The sequence below is a fragment of the Cyanistes caeruleus genome, chromosome Z (genome assembly GCF_971803275.1).
Source record: "Cyanistes caeruleus chromosome Z, bCyaCae1.hap1.1, whole genome shotgun sequence".
Lineage (NCBI taxonomy): Eukaryota > Metazoa > Chordata > Aves > Passeriformes > Paridae > Cyanistes > Cyanistes caeruleus.
Genome location: NC_141732.1, coordinates 47,406,637 through 47,425,848, shown reverse-complemented (window position 1 = coordinate 47,425,848; position 19,212 = coordinate 47,406,637). Strand labels below are relative to the sequence as shown.

General features: G+C 42.1%; 2 long non-coding RNA genes across 2 annotated transcripts in view; one reads left to right on the top strand and one right to left on the bottom strand.

Annotated features, from left to right (window-relative positions):
* LOC111940632 (uncharacterized) overlaps positions 1-7,574 on the bottom strand; it is a 24,769-nt gene extending 17,195 nt beyond the window's left edge. Inside the window, exon 1 of the long non-coding RNA XR_015280514.1 lies at positions 7,354-7,574. This is a non-coding gene — a long non-coding RNA (uncharacterized LOC111940632). The remainder of the gene's footprint in view (positions 1-7,353) is intronic.
* LOC147648424 (uncharacterized) lies at positions 6,759-15,763 on the top strand. The gene is made up of 2 exons (XR_015280515.1): positions 6,759-6,952; positions 10,787-15,763. It is a non-coding gene; the product is annotated as an uncharacterized LOC147648424 (long non-coding RNA).
* Positions 15,764-19,212: the final 3,449 nt, after the last annotated feature.

The following is a 19,212-nucleotide window of genomic DNA, read 5'->3' as shown; positions in this document are numbered from 1 at the left end:
AGGAAGGAAGGAAGGAAGGAAGGAAGGAAGGAAGGAAGGAAGGAAGGAAGGAAGGAAGGAAGGAAGGAAGGAAGGAAGGAAGGAAGGAAGGAAGGAAGGAAGGAAGGAAGGAAGGAAGGAAGGAAGGAAGGAAGGAAGGAAGGAAGGAAGGAAGGAAGGAAGGAAGGAAGGAAGGAAGGAAGGAAGGAAGGAAGGAAGGAAGGAAGGAAGGAAGGAAGGAAGGAAGGAAGGAAGGAAGAGTTTGGTTTTTTTTGTAAAACAAATAACAAATATGGGAAAGAAGAAAATATTTGGGGAAAGCCTGACAATAGCGTACTTCTAATATGATGGCAGAGCGGGGTGTGGGGGGTAAATCCACAAGGAATAACTAAAAATCATGCTTTCTTTATATTTTTCATTTTTGCATTTCTCAAATGCTACACTTTTCATGTTATGATACCCAACAACTGAAAACTAAAATATTCTGCAAAAAACCCTGAAATACTCAGGGACTCAGAAAAGCGGAACAACAGATTATAGGCTCTGTCTAGCAAGTAGGAAAAAAAGTGACCTAGAATTCTGTCTGCATTACAGAGTTAGCAAGACTTCCATTCCTTTTGCTTTGTTGTCACTTTTTTCTATTATCTACCATTCATAATTTGGATTCAAAATGAATTCAGTAGAAAGACTTTTGAGTGTACCAGCTACTGTTCCTATATTGAGGCCACTTATGGGATTTTGCCAAAATGTTGCAAAAAAATGAAAACCTTTTAAAAACTACTTCTAGGATGAACACTGTGGATTTTGTTTTGAAATCACCTAGGACAATCACATTTGGCCTTACAAAAAAAGGCTGAGCTTTTTTATAATATAAATACTAACAACAGCCAGAATTACAATGAGTGGAAAATATTTTGGAAGGGCTATTAAAACTCATACTTTAGGGCTCAAGCCAATATTTATTATGGGCCAAATTGAGACTTAATACAGTGGCAGAGAAGGAACAGGGAAGCTTAATCCACATCTGCTTGCTGTTATTTTCCACCACTGTCTTTGAATGGTCTCATCAATCTGAGACAGAGGAGTCTGGAATAGGCAGACCTGAAGTCTGATCTATTCAGACAATGCCTGTGTTTTATTAGGTTTATTTTGTTTAGCAGCAGCACTCTTTCTGGCATTGCACTGTTCCCAAATACAGAGAGCCCTGACTAAGCTGAATCATCATGAGATTGAACTGATGCTGATGGGAAAGCGCAGCACTCTGCAAAGCTCATCATTTCTCATGAGACCATGCCATGAAAGCTTCTGCCCTCAGCTAGCCCAGTGCTCAGTATTCACATGGACTTCTCACAGCTCCTCTGAGAACCATCTTCCCTGAGTAAGATGCCCTTGAGAACACCTCATCCTTCCTGCTGAGCCTGGCAGTTCATCCCTGCCAGTAGAGATGCTATGCAATTTCAGTGCAGGTTGCTGTATTTCCCCACACGTAGGTGAAGAATCTCCCAAGTATTCAAATGGTGGTAAGGTTTCTGCCCTCTACTATGACCATACAGAGACCTTCTCCATAACTCACACCTTTCCCCAACATCTCAGGCTCTGAGACCTGCCTGTGAACAGCACAGCTGAACAGCTGGCTCTCCTCAGCCTGCACCACCCATGGTGGCTGTGGTCCACATGCAGCCACAGCTCATGTCCAGCCTTATTGAGCCTTCCATACATGTCACTGAGCTCTCACAATCAGCCCATTGCACCTGCTGCTCATGTCTAGAAAATATGGCTGAAAAATAGAGTAAAAACTGCAAAGCAAATTCATTGTATCTGAGCCTTGAATAGCCATTTACCAGCCAAAAACTACTGACTGGAGAAGCAATGCTCTCCAGAGATACCATCTTCTGGTGGGCATCTGTCCCCAGAAATTCACCCAGAAATTGGAAAGCTGCTTGGAGCTAAGCTCTAAGTCCTCTCTAAGGACTTCAGGATGAAGTGTGTTGGCTGAGGGTTCAACCATGTCTTTCTAATTCAGAGATTCAAACAGGAGATGGTCGTGGTCCTCCTTCTGCTTGGCCTCAGTGTTCTCTGTTTAAGGCCTGTCTTAAGGTCTGGTTTTGTCTCAGTTCTTTTTGCTCTAAAGACAGCCAACAGAGCCAGAGATATTTCCTTCAAGTCATGAAAATGGCAGATGAAGATGGTGTTTTCAATGGTTATATTTATCTTTTAAAGAGATGATGCAGAGTATCATAGCATCATTTAGATTTGAAAAGACCTTCAAGATGATACAATATTACTGCTAATGTAGCACTGCCAATCCTGTCCAGCTGCCCAGAGGCCAGAAGTCTTCTCCATTCTGCTTTTACTAAATGATTTCACTAAACCATGAAGCCATAAGTGCCAAGTATCATGCTTCACTGGAAATTTGGTGCTTACTTCTAGCTTCACACAGTGAATTTTAATGCTATTACTGGGGGGAACAACCTGTTTATCATGAAAGAGAATATTTAACTGTGTTTAATCACAGTTTTTACCTGCTTCTCATCTGATCCACTTGCTACTGTTATGCAGGCTAGCATACAAACATCAGCTTCTTTGGTTAAACTGAAGTTTAAGAACCAATGTGTAAGCAGTCTCAAACTTAAACCACACAAGAATAAATATAAGCCACTTTTTGTTTTTTCTTTCTATAAAGATCTGATTTTCTCATTTCATATTCTATCTAATAGTAGCAGCTTGCTTTACAGGCTGGACTCTGATAACTCAAGAGCTTTAGCTTTTATTTTGTTTAAATTCAGATTGTCATAAGGGTTACTTGAGCCCTGAAACCTTTATAATGTTTCAGAAGCTCCCATTCAGCAATTGAGTAACAAGTATTTCTGCTAATGAACAATTATTCATTACTGAATTTGTTTTACTTAGGTCTAAATTTTTTTTAACTATTTTTGTTTATTCAATATCATTCAAAGCATTAAGAACACAAGTGAGAACAGGGGTTTTTTTCTGCATCTGTCTTAATTTCTTTACATTCCAGGAATCACAAGTTACACATATAAAAATTTTTTGTTGAACCCTTTTATTCATCAGATTTTGAAAGAATGAATATAGCTAGCCTAACAAGTTCCCAGTGGTGCTTTTTCATAAGCACTGTTCATAGTGCTTTTCAGGCCAGAGTGAGAGGAAGAACCATTTAAACAGAATTTGTTGTTGTCATGGTTTGACACCGGCCAAACACCAGGTACCCATGAAAGCCACTTGTTCACCCTTCTCTGCCACAGCTGAGCAGAGGAAAGAAAAAGTTAAAGGGTTCATGAGTTGAGATAAGGACCAGGAGAACACTCCAAGGGCAAAACAGGTTCAGCTTCAAGTCACAAAGTGAATTTTTTTACTAACAGAGTCAGGGGAGTATAATGAGAAGTAAAATAAGCCCTTAAAAACACATTTTCTTCCCCCAACCCCTCCCTTGTTCCCACTGACAGCACAGGGAGACAGGGCATGGGGGTTTTGTTCAGTTTGTCACCCAACATCTTCCACTGCTCAGGGAGTCCCTCCCACGGGAGAAGGTTCTCCATTAACTTCTCCAACGTGGCTCCAATCTCACGAGCATCAGACCCATCAAACCTGCTGCAATGTGAGTCCCTCCCACGGACACACAGTCCTCCCAGAACTGCTGTGGTGTGGGTTGCTCTTCCATGGGGTGCAGCCCTCCAAGGACAGGCTGCTCCACCCTGGCAGCAGGGCCCTCTTTCTCCATGGGTCTCCCACTGGATCACAGCCTCCTCCAGGCCTCCACCCACTCTGGCATGGGCACCTCCCCCATGGGCTGTGGGTGGATCTCTGCATCCCCAAGGACCCCAAAGGGCTGCTGGGCACAGCTGCTTCACCATGGTCTCAGCATGGCCTGCATAGGAATTGTGCCTCTGGCACCTGGAACATCTCCTCCCCTCCTTCTCCACTGACCTTGGTGTTTCCATGTTGTTTTCCCTCACATCTTCTCACTTACTCCTCTTCTCTAGGCTAGGAAAAAAACTGCATCCCACTCTGTTTTAATTTTCTTTTTAAATATGTTTTCACAAGTACATTGTCAGTGTTTCTAATTGGCTAAACTTTGGCAGCATCATGTCCATCTCCAGAGCCACCAGGCTCTTCTGGACATGGTGGAAGCTTCCAGAAGCTTTCACAGAAGCCACTACTGTGGGCCCCTGCTACCAAAAACCAGGCCATGCAAAACCAACACAGCTGTCCAGATTAGTCAGCCTATGGCCTATGTTGCATACATCTCATTATGTCTCCTCATTATATTCCCTTTGGTAAGCGTCTTTGGTAGCATACTAGCTAGCAAACTTCTCCAGAATTTTATTTTTTTTTAAGTGGCAATTTTGAGAATAGTTGTGACAATCTTTACACAAGATGCTGCAAAGTAGGACTGTTTAAGATTCTGCCACTGTTGGAACCTCAAATCAGGGCCAGATCTACACTGACAGCACAAAACTCTGTAAGATTAGTGTTTTGTGTTCAGGTCAGGTTTTCCTCCTGTGCTGGTTTTAGCTGAGATGGCATTAATATTTTAGATTTGTGCTGGAGAGAGTACTGATAACTCAAGAATGTTTTCATTATTGCTGAGCAGTGTCAGGGCCTTTTCTGCTTCTCCTACCACCCCATCAGAGTGGGCTGAAGGTACTCTAGGAGTTGGGAGGGGACACAGCTGGAACAGGTCACCAACCCCAGGTGACAAAAGTGATATCCCAGCTCACATGGTGCTTGCTGTGCTCGGTATAAAAAGAAAGGGGAAGGAGGAAGCCAGGGGGACATTTGAAGTGATGATGTTTGTCTTCCCCAGGTACATGGGATGGAGCCCTGCTTTGCTGGGGATTGTTGGACACCTGCCTGCCCATTTGAAGTGACAAATGAATTCTTAGTTTTTCTTTGCTTGCATGAGCCGCTTTTACTTTACCTATTGAATTGTTTGTAACTCACAATGTCTTTTTACTTCTACCCTTCTGTTTATTTCCCCATTCCACCAGGGAGGAGTGAGCAAGTGCCTGTGAGTGTTGAGTTGTTATCTCGGGTTATAAAACATATCACCCCTAAATATGCAAAAAAAATGCTGCCCACTGACTCAGTGCAGCAGGAGATGGCAGGGAAGTGTTTGCTTGCACTGCATTTCAGGTGGTCTTTCTACCCTTGTGTAAGCCTTCAGAAAGGTTGATACATGAAGCTGACAGATGAGGCATGTGGAAATACCTCTATGAGTCATCCTTGTTTTCTTCAGTAAAAGTCACGAAGAATCTGTAAATCATGAAAAAATTGCCTTTGTTGCCCATAGTATTTATTAAAAGTGTGTTATGTGGCTTAAGTAAACAAGGTCATGCACTATCCAGTATTTTAGGAAATGAGCTGGAGTTCTCTCATATTGGCAGCATCAAGGCTAGAGTGTTGTTTTGAGAGTTATTTCAAGACACTGCATCTGAGTGTGCCATGCCACATGGTTCTATTTCTGACCACTACATGTATCTGCAATAAAATGAAATTAGTAATGCATAGCAATATTCATTCAGTTTCTCCCTGTTTTGAACTTTTACCTGTAAGACAACGGTTTCCCCATTGTATTTGGTATGTGAACTTATTTCATAAAGTTACATTTATTTATAGAGAGCTTTAAACTGCAGCTTTAAATTTGAACCTGGATCTGCAGAGCATTTGACCACACAACATGTATTACAGTGCAAGCAAAACAGCTCTTAATATCACATACAGAAAGTGTGTTACATGGCTGAATTAAGCAGAATGGACTACGGGTGAGTCATTGGTGGTGAGTCCAGCCCCTTGCCACCAGACCTTAAAAGGTGGTCCCGCAGCAGCACATGCCCTGAAAAAATGAGTTCAGGTGGAAGACTGAAAGGATATTCCTGAATTTGTTTCTTCACCTGGGTCATCAGCAGAGAAGTAGCATCACTCAACTGATTTGCACTATTTGATTTGTCTCCTATCATTTGCAAGCCCTTGCTGAACAGCGCAGCTTGGGATATACCACAGGCTCACTACAGTAGCACAGGCATAGCAGCAACGATAGAGCTGTGCCCATGGTTGAAGTTCTCCTTTGTGCTTCCACCTTCCCTAGCAGCATAATTAAAGAGATAGATTTGCAGGTAAATCCAGTTTCTGTAAGCTAGATCAGGGAGGGAGAGCTTTCAATGAAACTTTAACCAAAATATTTATTGATTTCAAGTCCAGCGCAGGTACCTTGTTGCACTGGTAGAGAATGAAGGGGCAGTCACTAGGAGGGAGGAAATATTTATGTTAATATCACCCCTTTCTATGATCAAACAATTGTGCTCTTTCCCTGGAAAACATGCAGATGTCCATTAATGTGGAGGATACTAGTGTTTGGGCAGGTCCTGAGCACATTCATAACGTTTGGAGAACTTTGCTGCTCACTGATGACTGGACAGAAAACCACAAAAGGTCAAAGCTGGAAGAAATTGTGTCTTAGAATCAATTCAGCTTGTTTATATAGACCTTCTAAATGCATACCTGATGTACTCTTTCAGAGACCACTGCTACTATCAAGCATTTGATGACAATAGAGTAGTGAAAGACTGTCAGGAATATTTATTCAATCTCCTTCATCTTTTATTCCTCCATATCCAGGCTAAAGCTAGAGGTAGCTCACAGCAGTAGCTGATGGATTATCAGACAAATTGTTCAAGACGTTTGGAAGGGGTTTATTAGTCCAAAGCCAGTGTACACTAGAACTAGACAAATGATCCAATATTCTTATTCCTTTCCAGAAGCCAGTGAGTTTGTTATGGAGGTGAGCCGAGAACTATGCTGAACAGTGCCAAATATTTTCCAGAGTCAGAAACTACTGAGAAGAAAGCTCCTTTTTTCTGCCAAGTGCCTGAGGCCAAAAGGGAACATGGCTAAATTTCACTGTAAGAAAAACTTAACCAGCAGATGTGGAGGAGAGACCCAGAGGTGCCAGGTGGGTACATGACGCCATGTAGAACAGTAATGCCTGCTTCTTTAGGCAAAGTATTTTTTAAAACTACAGGAAAAGAAAGAGTACAACTCCTAAGTGCCACCTCATTTGCCAGTACTCAGGGAGAAGGGTGAGGAAAAAAAGAACAGCTGAGAAGACAGAGTTCCTCCAAATTTCAGATGGCACAGGAAGGATATAAATGATCTATTTGTTAGATTCCAACACACATCAGCACTATTTATTTGCAGTTGTGGGGGAATCACACAATTAAACATTCACAGGCTTCCCACTTGGTGGTCCCTTCTGCTGGCAGAAGTTAAGATCTCAGAAGAAGACATTCAAAGACAATGTTTTTTTCACCGCCACCATGGTTCCCAAGCACTCTCACAACCACTTTTGCTCACCTCAGCCTGCCCTCTCCTGAAGCTTGGATTTGTTACTGCAGTCCACCATGCCTCTTGATGCCCATTAGCCAGAGCTGGTGTCAGACCATATGCTTGGAAATGCCGCTATTGCCCGCTCTCCCCAGAGGCCCTGAGAATGCAGTGTTTCTCTGTCTCTTACGCCAGCAAGCACCCTTTCCTCAGTGTCCTTCCTTCCAGCTGGCCACAGCATTACAGCCCCAGCATGCCAGCTTCATGCATGTCCCTGAAATGCATGCCCAAGGCTGTGTATCACAGATTGCCTGCATAAGGCTGCTCAGTAAAAGGCTTTGCCTTTTTATTAAAAATACCTGAATTAGAAGCTGTGTTATAAATTCAATAATTCATTCTCTTAGAAAGGGAAATCCTGTGTACACATTTTCATGGTCCATCTGATGACACAAACCTGTTATAATGATTATGGGTATGTCAAACCACCAGGTCAGTCATGTCTCCTTCTTGTGAGTATTGGAATTTCTCCTCTTAATAACTAATAAACAATAATTCATGACAAAAGATAATTACAAGTCAAAGCAATTGTACTGCACAAGTAAAATAAATCTGAATAAAAGCACTGTCAATAAGGTGAGAGCAGCAAGAAAAATTTAGCCATCAATAATCTTGTGTTGTATCCTTTAAGGATGACTAGCTGCAAGACAAGGTAGCAGCCCCCTATGTAAGGCAGTCATGTCTTGCATGACAACCAGTTAATGGGACCAGATTTTTAAGCACAGAGACACAACACTGCAAGACTTTTGGAAACATCTAGGCAACATATATGAAGAGTTATTAATTTGGACAATAGGGAAAGATGTACTTAGGGACCCTAGTCTAACACATAATAACTCTTTAAGTTATATATACACTAGTGTGCTATTCTGATCTTCTCAGACATCTCTTGGTGAAGGTCACTGTTTCATGCAATGTAATGACTTTTGGAATTAAATCAGATTTCACTTTACTAGTGCCCTGACTTTAGAGTATCTTAGATCAGCCTGGCAAGAGGTCCTGAAAAGAACATTTTTACTTGTCTCCTCTAGTGGTAGCTGCAGACCAAAAGTGCTGTACAAAACCAGAAAGGTACTATTTCCAACTATTTCTTTTGAAGCAGGTTTTCACAATACTGTATTGCTTTGTCAGCTTTGAAGATTAAGGGAATTCTTTGAGTATAAAAGGCTGACAGCCAAAAGCATCTGCAACAAATAATGATGCTAGAAGCTGTTTTTCTTTGAAGAACCAGAATCAATAGAAATTTAGCACTATGTGGAAACTTCCAGTAAACAGTGCAAAAAGAGCAGAGAAAGCAGAGGCTTTCCCTCCAGAAAGGACATTGGGAAAAAAAGGAAAAGAAAAAGAAAAACAGAGACAGATCTAACACGTAGTGAAGAGAAATGAGACTCTTCTTACAGTGGCTATTATTGGCACTTCCCACTGCACAGGCAGAATGGCAGCAGTTGCTTTTTCATGAACAAGACTTAGTGCTGCTGCGATGCATAAGAAAAACACAGGCCTTGCTTTTACATAGTGCAAGTAGAGATATTGCCCACAAAAAGTCCTTCTAGTCACTTATTCAGAAAACACTTTACTGGGATATGTAAACTGTGTCCTGAAGTGTTCTGGGCAGCCAGCAGTCTGGAGCTGTTTGGCTTCAGAAACCTGGGCTGAACTTTCTCCCCTAATATTTTATTTCAAATATAAATATGATCACAGAATCATAGAATGCTCTGGATTGGAATGGATGTTTGTTAAAAATCACATAGTTCCAAACCCCCTGCTTCATCCCTCTAACCATTTTGTTGGACCTTCTCTGGACTCTCTCCAGAAGTTCCAGGTCCTTCCTGTGCTGGGACCCCAGAGCTTTAACAAGTAAAATAAATCTGAATAAAAGCACTGTCAATAAGGTGAGAGCAGCAAGAAAAATTTAGCCATCAATAATCTGCAGCACTGCAGGTGGGGTCTCAGCAGAGAAGAGCAGAGGGGCAGAATCCCCTCCCTGGCCCTGCTGCCCACGCTGCTCTGGATGCAGCCCAGGGCATGTTTGGCTCTTTGGGCTGGGAGTGCCCATGGCTGGGTCATGCCCAGCCTCCCATCCACCAGCACCCCCAAGTCCTTCTCCCCAGGGCTGCTCTTGGTCTGTCCATCCCACAGTCTGTGTTGACAGTGAGGGTTGGCCCCCATGAGATTCCCATGGGCCCACTTCTTGAGCTTTTCCAAGTTCCTCAGCATGGCATCCTGTCCTTCAGATGTGTCAGCTGTACAGTTCATCTTGGTGTCACCTGCACACTTGCTGAGGATGCTCTTGATTCTTTTGTCTATGTCATTGATAAGACATTGAACAGCACTGGTCCCAGTATGGATTCCTGAGGGACACCATTCATCACTGGTGTCCAGCAGGACCATTCCTTATTCCTTATTCACCAGACAGCCCACCCAGCAAATTCATCTCTCCAATTTAGAGAGAAGAATGTTGGGAGGGAACTGTGTCAAAGACTTAGTCAAGACGGTGTCAAGGCTGTGTCAAAGAAGTCCAGATAATTTACATCTGTAGTTCCTCCCTGGTCCAGTGTAGCTTCTCCAAAAAAAGGCCACTAAGCTGATCAGGCAGGAGCTGCCCTTGGTGCAGCCATGCTGGCTGACTTTAATCACCTCCCTGTTCTCCCTCTGCCTTAGAAGAGCTTCTAGAAGAATCTGAGGATCTTCCCAGGCACAGAGGGCAGGCTGACAGGGCTGTCGTTCCCAAGGTCCTCTTTTCTAACCTTTGTAAAGATATGGTACAGTGTTTACTCTTTTCCAGTCCCCTGGGACCTCACATGACTTTCATGACTTCAAGTATCAAGGAGAGTGGCTTGGCAGCTACATCTGAGAAACTGCTCAGGACTCTGGAATGTATCTCATCAGGTTCCATGGACTTTACATTCAGGTTCCTCAGATGGTCACCAACCTGATCTTTACTCACGTGGGGGTGGACTTTGCTCCCTCAGTCCTCATCCTGCTGCACATCCACTTGAGAGACATGAGAAGAGAAGTTGCCATTGAGGACTGAGACAAAATGTTGTTGCTTACTTTGGCCTTCTCCTCATTCATTGTTACCAGGCTTTCATCAATTATTTTTCATTGTTTACACCTTCTTTGTCTCTTCTCATTTCTGGTTAATGTACTTGTAGAAGCCTCTTTAGCCTTCCTCATCTCATCTGTACACAATACCGATAAATACCTTTAAAAAAATCACAAAACCATAAGTATGTACACTGAAAGGTATTTTTAAAGGCAAAGCAGGATGGTGTCACACGTACTTTACTTTATTCATATTGCCTTATCTTACCTTCATTTTCCAAAGAGCCAACAGAGATGCCACAACCAAGGCAAACTGTCTTCCCTCCCATATCTCCTGTTTGAGAATGCCTTCTCTCATTAGTTCTTTCAGTGCTGGCTCAAGGGGGCAGGAGAAGAGCAGAATAAAAAGGACCTGGGTAAGAGCCAACAGATGGCCCAGGAGAGCAGTGAAGATGGAAGAAGAATTCCTCTGACTCACAGTAAGGCATTTGGAGCAAGGTTAGGGAGTAAGGAAACATGACAAGCCAAGAAAGAAGCAGCTGCAGCAAGGGGGTAAGCATGTGCTCAGCAGCCTTCTGTTTCCTACCCAACAGAAAATGCTGGGCAGCTACTTCCCCTTCCTTCACCTGTCTCTACCCCTTCCTCTTGCATTTATTTCATGTTTCTCCAATCCATATTTAATCTCCTGCTTCTGTCTTTTTAAGCTGCCTCACAAGGTCATTTGGGCTGTAGATATTAGAACTGCAATGTTTTCAGTTCCTTCTGATGGTTAAGGGCTAACAAAAAAGGCTCCTGAAAAGTAAAAAAGCAAAACAGAACAAACCAAACAAGGCTGTTTCACATGGAAAAATGTTAAGCTTCAGAAATGGAAAAATTTTGTGGCCATGCAATGATTTTAAAAAACTTTCCTGTTGAAGACTTTCTCAATCCAAGGCAAATTTTTGAGCAGAAGCTTAAGGAATTGCTTTAAGGATAGAGTGTGATTTTATTTAATACCCTGTCTGTGGCTAGCACATTGAGCATATCTATATACTGCAAAGATGACCTTTGCCCCTTAGTGTTCTGTCTTCCATTTTTTTCCGGGAAAGTTTTGTAATTACTCTGTTTGACATTTCTAAAGAAAGGGAATTGCAGTCCTCTTAATAGTCCTTGATCTGTTTCATCACCAAGGACACTTAGACATTCTCATCTGCATGCGTGAGTTGCCCATCAGATAGGAATGTCATAGTTCACTGTTATGGGGAAAGAAAGAGGCCACTTACAGGGAGTGCTGGTCTGAGCAGAAGAAAGTGCAGGCATTAGAAGTCCACTAGCTTAGACTAAAGATAACTGGGAGAAAACCACGGATAATTCCCCAATCTCCAGTCAATTCCCATGTGTTGCCCTACAAGAAGACTAAAGGTGTTGTGCTGATTCCAGACCAGACTGTACATTTGCCTGACTGCCTACAGTCCTGTGTACTTGCTTAGTGTTAGCTGAAGCTACACTAATCTGTGATGACTTTGCACCTAACCTTATCCCAAAGCTGTAAAGACAGGGAAAGTTGCAATAAAAAATAGTGGCCACCAGTGCTTGATGTAAACTGATTTTGATGGAAACAGTGGAGGTTTTGGAAGGAGGGCTGCATTGAGACACCTTGAGCAACACATACAGGAGTCAATGCTTTTTGTAATTAGGCAGCATCAGTGCCTTTATAGTTTTAAGCACACGTGCTAAGTGGCCTACTTGGGAGAACCTCTGTGCTACATCCTTCCATACTTTCAGCATTAAGACTTTGAAAATTGCAGTACAAAACATCTTATGTTATTGTACATAGAAACAAAAGCCTGAAGTCAGCTCTCTTTGCTGTTGATCTTCAGAGGGACATGTCTGCTAAGGCAACACAAAGAAACTGTATTTTGAGATGATATGATCTTTAAATATTGAATGATATGTGTGCACAATGATGTGTGCTGCCATGCCACCACTTATAGACTGCCAGTGTTGTAACCTTCTCCCTCACTAACCACAGGTTAACTCTTGCCTACCAAATCCCCTTTTTTCCCAAAAGTTATTTCCAAAAATAATGACTTCTTTTTGTGCAACATCTGAACAGAATCTGGCTAAGCTTTCTTCCAGAGGGTTGTGAAAACCAAAGCTGGTGAAAGGATTTCACTTGAGAGGGAAAGCTAAATGCCATCAGTGTGTGAGTGGACACCATTTCTGGTGGCATATGTTACTAGGTGGTCCATGTAAGTGAAATAAATTTATAAGCAGAAATTTATTTTCAAGCATCTGAAATGTAGGCCTGCAAATCCTCTTGGAGGTTGTATTGGGTTTGCATGGCCAGGGGTTTTGGTAGCAGGAGGATTTTCAGGGGTGGCTTCTGTGACAAGCTGCCTGAAGCCTCCACTGTGTCTGGCAGAGGCAACCCCACCTGGCTTCAGACAAATATGTCACTGGCCAAGGCTGGGCCAACCAGAAATGGTGGTAACACCTCTTTGACAAATTATTTAATGAGGAAAATAAAAAGTAATTGCACAGATGTACTTGTGGCCACAGAAGAGCAGAGAGAGAACATGTGAGAGGAACAACCCTGCAGACACCAAGGTCAGTGCAGAAGGAGGGACAGGAGATGCTCCAGCAGCTGCTGGAGCTCAGATTCCCCTGCAGCCCGTGGTGCAGACCATGGTGAAGCAGCTGCAGCCCATGGAGGATCACAGGGATGCAGAGATCCACCCGAAGAGGAGACCCAATCCAGAGCAAGGGAATTCCTGAGAGGAGGCTGTGACCCCGTGGGAGGCCTGTGCTGGAGCAGGCTCCAGGCAGGGAGCTGCAGACCTGGGGAGAGAGGAGCCCACACCGGAGCAGATTTCCTGGCAGGACTTGTGATCCCACGGGGGACCCACGCTGGAGCAGCCTGTCCTTGGAGGACTGCACCCCGTGCAAGAGTGACCCACCCTGCAGCAGTTTGTGGAGGACTGCTGCCATGGCATGGACTCACACTGGAGAAGTTCATGGAAAACTGTCTCCTGTGGGAGGGACCCCACGCTGGAGCAGGGGAAGGACTCCTCTCCCCGAGCAGTGGGAGAAACAACATGTGATGAACTGACCCTAACCCCCATTCCCTGTCTCCATGCACTGCTGGGGGGAAGGAGGTAAAGCTGGGAAGGTGGGGGGCTGGGGTGGGGGGAGGGGGGTGTTTTTAAGGTCTGTTTTGACTTCAGAGAATTATCCTGCTCTGATTTTGTTAGGAAAAAAATGCAATTAATATCCTGAAGCTGAGTCTGTTTTGCCCATGACAGTACTTGGTGAGTGATCTCTCTTTGTCCTTATCTCAAATCATGAACCTTTCCCTATATTTTATCTCCCCTGTCCAGCTGTGGAGGGGAGTGATAGAGAGGGTTTGGTGAATCCTGTGTTTAGGAATGCTGCACTCAACTACAAATCTTAACTGAAAGGTGGGGTTGGGTGCCCAGTTGCAAGCTCTGTGCTTGTATCTCTTCTGGGAGATTTAAATACCTCTTTAAAAGCCTATTGTGGACCAAAGTTTCAGCAGCACTGTTCTCTAGCTGTAGCTCAAGTTGGTAGGTTGAGTAGGATAGTAACATTTTGGAAAATGTGTTCTGTAAGAACACCTGTCTGCAAGAAACACCACAACTCTGCTTTCTCACGTGAACTGATGTCCACAACATGCACCCATGCTCTTTTAAAATGGCAATAGCCTTACTTTTCCCTTATTTTTATGACTAAGTTCCTTACAACAACCAGAAATTTTTAAAAGTATCAAAACTGTAGGAGCAATTACAAAATACACAAAACAGCTACACACAGCAGGAGATCAGTTTGAAAGTTTGCAGTGAAGGTATAAAAGGAGCTCTTCTGAGCCCTGGCTGCAGACACAGCGACCCTACTGCTGCCAAAAAGCCATAGGTGTATAGCACACCAACAGGTGGGTAGATGTGAGTGCATAGGGAGGGGGAAAATGGTGTGAAGGGTATTTGTATGTCTGTAGTACATTTCCTCAAATAGATTTTGGTTCACATCATACACATTCAGCTAATGAACTTACATAAGCTGTATTTTGAGAGGTTTAATTAGGAAAGCATGTATTACTAAAATGCTACATTTAAGACTGTGAATGGGAAGAAGAGGACATGGAACCAAAGAAGATAATCTGAAGCAGATTTGAGAAATTTCTCTGTATGTGCAAAGATAGTAGTGCATTAAGTATAAAACCACTGCAGTCAAATACATTTTGTCTTTCAAATGGGTCTACTTGACATTGCCCTTTAGCTTAAGCTAAAATTTCTGTGACCCATTAAGCAAATGCACTACAGTGAAGTATGCATTATAAAACCCTATGATCACAGGAGGTGCTTTAGGTACACACCTACAGCCAGTAGCTGTTGTTTTCCCATCATGCAGAAAGTCCTCCCCAGACACACACAAACACAAAAACACTTACCTCCCACTCTTTCCCAGCACTTCAGGCTTGCATACAAAATTCAGCTACTCTCAAAAAGCTCAAGATTTTGCTGCACCAAATGGGTGCTCATCTGTTCAGAAGACCTACCAGATTGTCATAAACAATGGGACTGTGCCAGCCAGATGAAGACTACTCTCAGAGGGTATTTTTAGATCCAATACAATACTTTTGATCAGTCACACCCTCAGTTTCCTCTCCTCCCAAAAAGCTTTTCCTTTTGGGCCATATGTTAGGAGATGTCTCAAGTTGCATCTTTGCTCCACAATGTCAAGTGATGACAGGTGAATTGCCACCCTAAGTGCTGTGCTGTATCAAAGGAGAAATTCCAAAGCTGCACTCCAAATGGCTACAGAGGAAGGACCCTGGTGCTAACTAAAACCAGTATTTAGGAAAAGTAAACACTATCTACCCTTTCTCTCTGTCATTTGTCAAAACATTCATTTCATTACTTGCTTCATTAATTTTGTTTGTTAGGCCCTCACTGTTGAGCTATTACTGTCATGTGGTCTAATTATGGTTACAATACATGTATGCGAGTCACTTCTTTTGCTAAACAGACTGGGTTGGTTTTGTTTGGTTGGTTGCTTGGCTGGTTTTTGAGTCACAAATCACACAAGCTTTGAACAATTTTAATTTTCACTGAAGACAAAGCTTTGCTGAATGCAGCTTTTAACACCTTCTAACCCTTTCTTAATCTTATGAGGTAAAATCTTAATTACTATAGTTTACCTTTCAATTTCCCAGTGTACACATACTAATTATTTACAGCTCAACATCACTATCTCCATAGTACTTATATTCTTCCGAATTAAAAAGACATTATTAAAGAACAGATTCTCAAATAGAATAAATGAACCTAGCTTCACTCTATTCTGTGTATTGACATCAATTCCACCAGCAGGAATCCAGCATTCAAATGGTAAAAAATGTCACTCTTCCCTGTCCCCATTATATTCTGAAAAAGAACAAATAAATCATTCTGCAACTGTAAGAGTACCATCACAAAGACACTTACAAGATTCTTGCTTACAAAACTTTTCCTTTCATTCTGCAAAAAATTCACAGGCTAGTCATTATTTATTATTAATAGTTTTTAAGGAAGACAAGTTATGCAGAAGTTCATAAAAAAAAATCACCAAAACAAAAGAGCAACAGCAACATCACTGGAGCAATAGAAATAAGCGGATTTGGACTTCCATTACAGCCTGGAGGAAAGTTTTGTATTGAATTCATTATTTTAGAAAAAAAAAAAAAAAAAAAAAAAAAAAGAAAGAAAGAAAGAAGAAAAGAGGGGGGGGGCAAACAAGAAGAAAGGAAGACTGAACAAGTGAGAGTTTTGTTGATGGTGGTAGTTTAATGACTTCCCTTTTCGGCGCTCTTTGACTGCTTTCCAGCCGCTCCCCTCCTGGGCCCATTTCTGTGGCACACTGGGCTTGGCTGGGTGCCAGGGTGACAATCAATATCTAAGCAGCCTCTTCGGCCAGAGATTATTCCTTGAGTCCCTTTGTTTTATTAGTGAGGAGGTAGGGGGCCACAGGGGTGATTTCTAAACTGAAACAGGATGTCCCGCTGGTGTCCCAGGCTGTGAAAGTCTCCATTTCACCGGCTGTACCGGTGATGCAAGATGGCTTAAGTTAATCCAGTGAGACTAGGCTGCAGATTTCTTCTTTAGCTTTTTTTCCTTTAAGGCACAAAAACCTCAGAGAGATGCCGCCTAACAGACAGCTCCAGGGAGGCTGTTGCCCATGATAATAAGCCAACTAGAAACTATCATGTTAAAACATGTATCTGAGTATGCCTATTATCCACAGACAGAGCTTTCCAAACTAACTGTGATTCAGTCTCTCAGAAAATTATATAAAATGCTTCAAGGAAATAAGTGATTGTGCAGGTATGCAAAATCACACACAAATAGGTATTAGTTGAACAGGTTTCTTATTCAGGCATTTTATTTTCTAATGCCATGTGTAACAAATGACATGTCAGCAGCTTAAAAATCAGAAAATAGTAAGTTCATCAGATTGTAGTTCAACATCTATTGTTTTTGAACAATAAAATTCCAAAAGTTTTATGGTTGTTATGCATGAACAACGCTTCTTGAGTATATTTGTATTGTCCACGTTTATTATTAAAGAAAAATAAGAACAGAGCAATGCATTAGAAAATATCCTAAATACACCTTTGTTAAGCTCTTATGCAGAAAGCCTTCTCTAAAAAATAAGTAATGTTTTTTTTCTGTATATACTGCAGGTATACCAAAACCTGAATCCCACTACAGCTATTTTTGGCAGGTTTGGGTAAAACATGGCATCTCTCCTTATTACAGTTTAACTTAAAAGAGTTAACTTAAAAGAGTTTCTTTACTGCTGTCATCAGAAATTATTTGTAAACCTAGTGTCATATTTTACAGGTCACTTCCATTTACTGAGCTACATTATTATATAGGTATAATAAATAAATATATGAATGCTGACAAAATTTAGAATATTCATCCTTCACAGTTTCCCAGACATTCCCCCATCCCTTAGCAGAACAGAGAGCACCACACCACACAGAACTTCAACCACTTGCACAAAATTAGTCTCACTGGGTCCACAGCAAAACTGATGTTGAGCAACAGGCTTCCTCAGACCCAAACCAGAAGCTGGTGCCCCACCATGAGCTCTCCTGGATATCTACCATGACACTGATACTTGGTTTAGCCCAATGGATTTCAAACTAGTTGCAACAGGGAAAACAAAAACAAACGCACAATTTATGTCCATGCTTTGTGGATATGAAATGCAGTAACATGGACGAATGTAGAATTAATCAGAAGAAAAAACAACAACAAAAAAGGCAAACAATGACCCTCTACTCTTACATTCTTAATAGCTTAAAAAGCAAAAATTAGAATAAAAAATTAGAATAAAAGAATACATCAGCCCAGAGAGGCTTAATGAGCAGACAGGCTTTGGCCAGTTCTGAAGCATGTTGCAAAACACAGTATGCAGATCTTAATTTCTGGCTTGAAACCTTGGGTACTGCTTTCAGGCAATAAAAAATTAGGTGTTTCCTGTGTTGACACTTGGGGAACAGCTGTATTTCACAGCCACAGCTAGGTGCTTGGCCAGGAATAGTGAATTCACAGAAAAAGAGACTTCTATCAGTCAGAGATTGTCCCATGCACACACAGTTGGAAGGCACTTTTCTGTCCTTGTGGTACTAACTGTCCTGGGTTTTCCTGCTTCAGAACCAACACAACTGGAAGTACTTTAACAGGAATAATGTTTTACCAAATGTATAGCTGCAGTAGTTGTCATGGCGACCTTGTAAAACTGGAATGGAGAGAGAAAAGCAGCATTATCAGTACAAATGACGTGAGATGTGACCCAAGAGACAGTGCCTGTATTGGAGCATAACAGGCCTTAGTTCAGTCATGCTGCTGGCTCTAATCCGGGCCAACTTAACATCAACACACCCTGTAATAAATGAAGTGTAATACTTCACACTGAACGTCTTGGTGAAGAAGAGAAAACCAAAATAGCATCAACACAAAAATCTACATGTTTGATTCACTCTGAGATTTCCTTATTGCTGGAAAAGGAGAATCTGTACCTATCTGAAGCCAGGCAGATGCTTCAGGAATTACCTACAGTTGGATTTCATACCAGAAGGAGGCAGAATGAGGTAGCTTCCATCTTTCTTTGGGCTTCTTTGCTGTCTTCTTTCCATACACCATCAGTTATGTTTTTCTGACCTTCATTTGTATTTTTAAAATAGGACTAAAGCCATTAGATGCAATGGCTGTAGTCAAGTAAATAACTTGGAAACCCACTTATATTACCTTTTCCATTTGGGAAGTAATAAGGATTTAAGGCAGCACAGAAGACAGCCACTTTCATTTTGCAGTCAGGGTGAAATATCATGTGTGCACAGGTATATGCTCACACTATGGTTGCTGAGGATGAAAAGATTCCTGAAGAAGGAAGAATGAAAGATGTCAAAATTTCTTAAGAGACAGACACACAGCTGAATGTTGCAAACATCTTTCACCTTCATTGCCATGCAATACATCCGCTATTTATTTCCAGAAATGAAACAATATTAACAGACAGACTTTTTTTGCTTTTATAACCATTTGAAGATGATGATAACCACCCCACTGAGCTGTGGCTACACTCAGAGCTGAAAAGGAAACTTGTATGTGTCCACAGTTCCCCATTCAGCATTGTTCCCTATATCCTTCTGGGGCTGCACCATTTCAACCACTAGCAGTCCTATCAGCATTGCAAAGGGTCTCTGCCATCCTTTCCCTTCTTTGGAGACTGCTTCTTCAG